This window comes from Nelumbo nucifera, chromosome 2, assembly GCF_055504915.1.
Source record: "Nelumbo nucifera cultivar China Antique chromosome 2, China Antique-T2T, whole genome shotgun sequence".
NCBI lineage: Eukaryota > Viridiplantae > Streptophyta > Magnoliopsida > Proteales > Nelumbonaceae > Nelumbo > Nelumbo nucifera.
In genome coordinates, this window is record NC_142650.1 from 86047495 (window position 1) to 86055231 (window position 7737).

The 7737-nt window shown below is 38.5% G+C and overlaps 1 non-coding gene across 1 annotated transcript; it reads right to left on the reverse strand.

Moving 5' to 3' along the window:
• Nucleotides 1-1417: 1417 nt before the first annotated feature.
• LOC148802415 (small nucleolar RNA R71) lies at nucleotides 1418-1524 on the reverse strand. Its single transcript, XR_016083269.1, has one exon. It is a non-coding gene; the product is annotated as a small nucleolar RNA R71 (small nucleolar RNA).
• Between the last annotated feature and the right edge of the window lie 6213 nt (nucleotides 1525-7737).

Genomic DNA, 7737 nt, shown 5'->3' on the forward strand with positions numbered 1-7737 from the left:
GATAGGTCTCCCCAGACCGACCCACTAGCTGTGAACATTCTGAACTAACACGAGTCTCATTAAGTGTCCAATTTAAGGGTATTACACAGAAACATACCAAGGGAACATGAATCAAATATGTATCTTTATTCATTTACAATAAACTCATAAAGTACATCATTCTGATTGAAGCTAAGGGCATACAAAACTGTCTAACATGATTCACGTAGCACATAATTCAAGTTAGATACTCTTTGTGGGAACGATCCTTACTCGCACTACTACACTTTATTCTCACGAGTATTGGTTTTATTTGTGGGTGCCTACGACAACACACCAAATTTTGGCGCTGTTGTCGGGGAGTTTTGATAATATGTTTTTGTGCTTCTTATGATCATTATTTTGTTTTTGAATTTTCAAAAAAAAGTTTCCTTTTTTTTCTATAGATCACTTTGATTGTTTGTGTTTTAGCATAAATTATTTTCTGTTTTATTCATTTATCTATTTATTTAATCACTCTAGATTTTTTTATTTATTTTTATTTGTTTTATGGTATGTCGTTTAGGGTTTATTAGGTTTTCCTCAATTTATTCTTGTAACCCGATTCTCTAAGAAAGGTAATTTGCATTTCGATCCGAAAATAAAGGGGACTTTGCACAGGTTAAGGAGGGAAGCTCGGAGTGATTTTGACGAGAACGATCCAACTCTTGATTCCTTATCTGTTAACAGTTCTAATTTGAGAGAACAGGACATCATGGCTGGAAACCGAACCTTGAAAGAGCTTGCTGCACCGGATTTAAATCAGCAACCCTTATGCATAACATTTTCTGCTTTAGATGTTGATGTTAATTTTGAATTAAAATCTGGATTGATACATCTCTTACCCATTTTTCATGGTCTTGCAGGTGAGGATCCTCACAAGCATTTGAAGGAGCTGCATGTGGTATGCACGAGCATGAAACCCATGGGGGTAACTGAAGACCAAATCAAATTGAGAGCCTTCCTGTTTTCTTTGAAGGATTCGACTAAGGATTGGCTCTATTATCTACCTTTTGGGAGTGTTACCACATGAAATGAGATGAAGAGGCTATCCCTAGAAAAGTACTTCCCAGTTTCAAGGGCGGCCAATATTAGAAAAGAAATCTGCGGTATAAGGCAATACAATGGGAAGTCCCTACATGAATACTAGGAACGCTTTAAGAAGTTATGTGCAAGCTGTCCCCATCATCACAAGCATTTCAAGGAGCTGCATGTGGTATGCATGAGCATGAAACCCATGGGGGTAACTGAAGAGCAAATCAAATTGAGAGCCTTCCTATTTTCTCTGAAGGATTCGGCTAAGGATTGGCTCTATTATCTACCTTTCGGGAGTGTTACCACATGGAACGAGATGAAGAGGCTATTCCTAGAAAAGTACTTCCCAGTTTCAAGGGCGGCCAATATTAGAAAAGAAATCTGCGGTATAAGGCAATACAATGGGGAGTCCCTACATGAATACTAGGAACGCTTTAAGAAGTTATGTGCAATCTGTCCCCATCATCAAATCAGCGAACAACTACTTATTCAGTATTTTTATGAGGGACTTCAATCTACTAATAGGAGCATGATCGATGCTGCTAGTGGAGGGGCTTTAGTAGATAAAACTCCTGAGGCCGCAAGAAATCTAATTGCAAATTTGGCGGCCAACTCTCAACAGCTCGGCTATAGGCTTAACCCTTCTTCAAAGCATGCTAATGAGGTAAATATCTCTTCCCTAGAACAACAAATTGCAAGTCTGACCTCTCTTGTTCATTAAATGGCTGCAGGTAATATGCAAATGGTGAAGGCTTGTGGGATATGTTCGACAGTAGGGCATCCAACGGATATGTGCCCAACTCTTCAAGAGGCGCCCGTTGAGCAAGTAAATGCGGCAGGTGGTTTTCCAGGGCAACCACAAAGGAAATATGATCCCTATTCGAGCACGTATAATCCAGGATGGAGGGATCACCCCAATTTCAGCTATGGGAATCCACAAAACTGCCAAACTTTTCAGCCATATCAGCCACACCCCCCTAGACAACAGCCAACCAAAACTTCTAATTCAGGTATGTCTTTAGAGGATATTGTCAAATCTCTTGCCACTAACACTTTGCAATTTCAGTAGGAGACAAGGGTCAGTATCCAATGTTTGGACAATTAGATGGGCCAAATGGCGACGGCGATTAGTCGGTTAGAGGCGCAGAGTTCAGGGAAATTACCCTCTCAAACGGTTGTGAATCCAAGAGAAAATGTAAGTGCAATCGTTTTGAGAAGTGATGAAGAGGTTTAGACTCCAGCAAGGGCAGCCCCTACATTGTCAAATCATGAAAAGGAGAAAGACATCACTCCCGATGGTGATGAAGTACCTAAGCGTAAGTTTCCACCTCTTTTTGATTGTAAACTGGTACAAATTATTCACTCGAGCAAGACTTTTTATCTTTGGTTGGATTCAACACCCACCAGCTTCCTATCAGAAATCGGCAACCTACTATAAGGAGCATTACCTGACTGTTGTAACTCTGGAGAATCATCCGATGCTGCAACCATTTCCTACAAATCAGCATTCAACATTGGCCCCTCTTTCTCAAGATGCTTACTAATGGAAACTTCTAATCCATCATTTTGATTAAGTTCGAAGACTTTCTGTGCCAAAGAATCAATCGCATCAATGGAACAAATATGATAATTGATGAGAACGAAAAATATCATATTTTTCTCCCTTAATAATTAGCCTTTTATGTTTATTTTATGCCCAAATGCACTCATAATTCTTATATTTTGGTTTAAGGCACGAAAGGAGGCGTTAGGTGAGAAACAAAGTTAATCGGGTCAATTTACATAGTTTCGGTGCCGTGTGGTAGATTGAGCATAAATCTCTCATCCAAACTCCGATTGAGATGATTCAAGATGAGTTGGAAAGATAAGGAAAAGTTCTACAACTGTTCTGTTTTGAGTTTGGATAGATTCAGAATGCATCGAGGTTAACATCTAGCCCCAATTCTCTACAACTACACTGGTGACGTGTTGAAGACATTCCTTAGCCTTGAAGCTTTCATCCTCGATTTCACCACTCTCCCACTCATACAATAACTTTGTTTTATCCTATTTTTGAGTCTTTTCTGGATAAGTCAGACTTGTATATTGACCTAGAGGAATTTTAGGTGATTTTTTAGGCTTCTCTTGGGGGAAGTAGATAAGAGGAGAAAAATCTAGAGAGAAGCCAAGCAAATTGGGAGCAGCCGAGCCTCTCTTCTCTTCTCTTATCTTCTCTCCACCCCACTTCTTCATTCTCTGATTTTCTTGAGTTTTCACCATGACCATGTGTGGCTAAACTCTCATACTTGGTCAAAGGAAGCAAAGCCTCAGAATCCACCAAACTGTGAGATCTAATTTGGATTTTATTGTTTAATTCATGCTTTGGATATCAAATGTTCTTCTATGTTTATATCTATGTTTGTTTCGTTTGATTGTTAGGAAGGCCTACTAGTTTATTATTCGTTACAATCTATTGCTAGATTAGATATCAAATCCATAATTGTTTGGTCCCTCTAATCTGCGAAGCAACTAGGGTTTAATGATTTGTTGCATCAGAAATTGTTAGATCCTAGGAAGGACACTTGATTGAATTAAATGCAACCGCTTGTGCTTGTGTTGTTTAGCTTCATCGATCTCTAATGCTTAATGCTATTTCTAGATTAAATCTTTAATGCTTGTTTAGGGGTTGTTCAGTAGTAAGGGTTAAGATGATCACTTGTTTTCCGATTAACTGATATTAGGAAGATGCAGGAAAATAATTCCTACGAAGAATATTCAAAGTCTGGATTGATTTATTCTTGCATCGATGAGCAGTAGTGAAATTCTGGTGGTGGATGTTATCCTAGGCCAAGATTTGTTCTTTTGGTTAATTACAATACTCTAAATTGCCTTGCTTCCCATTTAAATTCTGTTCTCTTTAATTCTGATTTTCTTTCTTCCAAATTTGGTTTTCGTTACACACACCCCCTCCCTCCATCTTTGATTCACGTAGAACATAATTCAGGTTAGATATTCTCTGTGGGAACGATCCTTACTTGCACTACTACATTTTATTCTCACGAGTATAGGTTTTATTTTTGGATGCCTACGACAGCACACCAATTATCATCAATAGGATATTTCATGGCATCACAAATATTAAACTTAACAATTATACCATCAAATTCCATGGTGAGTGTGTCACTATAAACATCTATCTTAGTCTTGGATGTTTATAAAAATGGTCTTCCTAGCAGAATAGGAGTGGTTTGATCACCATTATCCATATCAAGCACATAAAAATCAACAAGAAAAACCAAATCATTTCTTTTACAAGAACATCCTCAACTACACCCTTAGGATAGGCATTAGATCTATTAGCCAATTGAATCACTACACCAGTCTTATTCAAAGGTCCAAGTTTCAAAGAAGCATATATAGAATATGGCATGACATTAATGGAAGCTCCTAGGTCTAACATGGCCTTCTCAATTCTAGTGTTACCTATGCTACAGGGGATAGTAGACATACTTTGATCCTTGCACTTTGTAGGGAGTTTTCTTTGAATGACTGCAGAAACATTCTCCCCTACTCTCACCTTTTCACATCCTCTTAGTTTCTGTTTCCTCTTATGTGTATACAATTTTTTCAGGAATTTAGCATAATGAGGTGCTTATTTAAGAGCATTAAAAAGGGGAATGTTCGCCTCGCATCTACGAAAAGTCTCATAAAAATCTTTATACTGCTCATCTTTTCTAGAACCTGCTAAAACATTAGGGAAGGAGGTACCGGTTTATAATCAGAAAGAGGTGGAAACTTACACTTATGTATAGCATCATTGGGAATGATGTCTTTCTCCTTTTCATGATTTGATAATGCAGGGGCTTCCCTTGCTAGAGTCTCAACCTCTTTACCACTTCTCAAAACGATTGCACTTACATTTTCTTTTGGATTCACAACCGTTTGAGAGGGTAATTTCCCCGAACTTTGAGCCTCTAACCAATTAATTGCGATCGCCGTCTGGCCCATCTGATTGTCCAAGCATTGGATACTGGCCCTCATCTCTTGCTGAAATTGTTTCGTCTCCTTTTGAAATAACAAAGTATTAGTGGCAAGAGATTTAAGAATATCCTCTAAAGACATACCTGAATCAGAAGTTTGGGCTGGCTGTTATCTAGGGGGGTGCGGCTGATATTGCTCGAAACTCGGATGATACTGTAGGAAACTTGGGTGGTTCTGTGGATTCCCATAGCTTAGATTGAGGTGATCCCTCCATCCTGGATTATACGTGCTCGAATAGGGATCATATTTTCTCTGCGGTTGCCCCGGAAAACCACCTACCGCATTTACCTACTCAACGGGATCCTCTTGAAGAGTTGGGCACATATCACTTGGATACCCTACTACCAAACATATCCCTCAAACCTTTACCATTTGCATGTTACCTACAGCCATTAGACAAACAAGAGAAGTCAGACTCGCAATTTGTTATTCTAGGGAAGAAATATTTACCTCATTAGCATGCTTTGAAGGAGGGTTGAGCCTATAGCCGAACTGTTGAGAGTTGGCCGGCATATTTGCAATCAGATTTCTTGCGGCATTGGGAGTTTTATCTACTAAAGCTCCTCCACCCACAGCATCAATCATGCTCCTATCAGTGGGTTGAAGACCCTCATAGAAATATTGGATAAGTAGTTGCTCGTTGATTAGATGATGGGGGCAGCTTGCACATAATTTTTTAAAGCATTCCCAGTACTGATGTAGGGACTCCCCATTGTACTACCTTACACTGCATATTTCTTTTCTGATGTTGGCCACCCTTGAAGCTAGGAAGTACTTCTCTAAGAATAGCCTCTTCATTTCGTTCCATGTGGTAATACTCCCAGAGGGTAGATAATAGAGCCAATCCTTAGCCGAATCCTTAAGAGAAAACGAGAAGTCTCCCAATTTGATTTGTTCTTCAGTCACCCCCATGGGTTTCATACTCGTGCACACCACATGCAGCTCCTTCAGATGCTTGTGAGGATCCTCACCTGCAAGACCATGAAAAGTGGGCAAGAGATGTATTAGTCCAGATTTCAATTCAAAATTAGCATCAGCATCTAAAGCAGGAAAAGTTATGCATAAGGGTTGCTGATTCAAATCAGGTGCGGCAAGCTCTTTCAAGGTTCGGTTTCCAGCCATGATGTCCTCTTCTCTCAAATCAAAACCGATAACAGATAGGGAATCAAGAGCTGGATTGTTCTCTTCAGAATGACTCCGAGCTTCTCTCCTTAACCTGCGCAAAGTCCCCTCTTATTTTGGATCGTACTACAAATAACCTTTCTTAGAGAATCGAGTTACAGGCATAAATCAAGGAAACCCTAATAAACCATGAATGACGTACCATAAAAAAAATTACCTAGAATGATGAAAATAAATAAATAAAACAAAAAATAATCTATGCTGAAACACAAACAATCAAAGTGATCTATAATTTTTTTTTTGAAAATTCAAAAACAAAATAAGGATCACAAGAAGCACAAAAAGTGATTAGAAAAAACTCCCCGGCAACGGCGCCAAAATTTGGCGTGCTATCATAGCGACCCAAAAATAAAACCTATACTCGTAAAAATAAAATGCAGTAGTGCGAGTAAGGATCATTCCCACAGAGAGTATCTAACCAAATTTATGTGCTACGTGAATCAAAGATGGAAGGGGGGTGTATGTAACGAAAGCTAGAATTAAGAGAAAGAATATCAAAATTATAAAGAACAAAATTTAAATGGGAAGCAAGGCAATTTAGAGTGCTGAAACTAACCAAAAGAACGAATCTTGGTCTACAATAACATCCACCATCAGAATTTCACTACTGCTCGTTGATGCAAAATTAAATCAATTCAGACTTCAAATATTCATTGTGGGAATTACTTTCTTGCATCTCCCTATCATAGTTAATCAGAAAACAAGTGATCCTCTTAACCCTTACTATTGAACAACCCCTAAACAAGCGTTAAAGATTTAATCCAGCAATAGCCTTAAGCATTAGAGATCGGTGAAGCTAAACAACACAAGCACAAGCAGGAATTACTTTCTTGCATCTCCGTATCATAGTTAATCAGAAAACAAGCGATCCTCTTAACCCTTACTATTGAACAATCCCTAAACAAGCATTAAAGATTTAATCCAACAATAGCCTTAAGCATTAGAGATCGGTGAAGCTAAACAACACAAGCACAAGCGGTTGCATTTAATTCAGTCGAGTGTTTTTCCTAGGATCTAATGATTTCTAACGCAACAAATCATTAAACTCTAGTTGCTTCGCAGATTAGAGGGATCAAACAATTACGGATTTGATATCTAATCTAGCAATAGATTGTAATGAATAATAAACTAGTAGGCCTCCTAGCAATCAAACAAAACAATCATAGACATAAACATAGAAGAACATTCGATATTCAAAGCATGAATCAAACAATAAAAATCAAATTAGATCTCACAGTTTGGTGAATTCTGAGGCTTCAGCTTCCTTCGAGAAAGTATGAGAGTTTAGCCATGCATGGTCATGGTGAAAACTCAGAAAAATCAGAGAATAGAGAAGAGAGGAGAAGAGAAGAGAAGAGAGGTTCGACTGCCTTTTTCTGATTGTCTTTCTTGATGTTTTTTCCTCATTTCTTTTTCTCTACTTACCCCAAAAGAAGCCTACAAAATCTCCTAAAATTCCTCTAGGTAACAATCTCCTAGTCT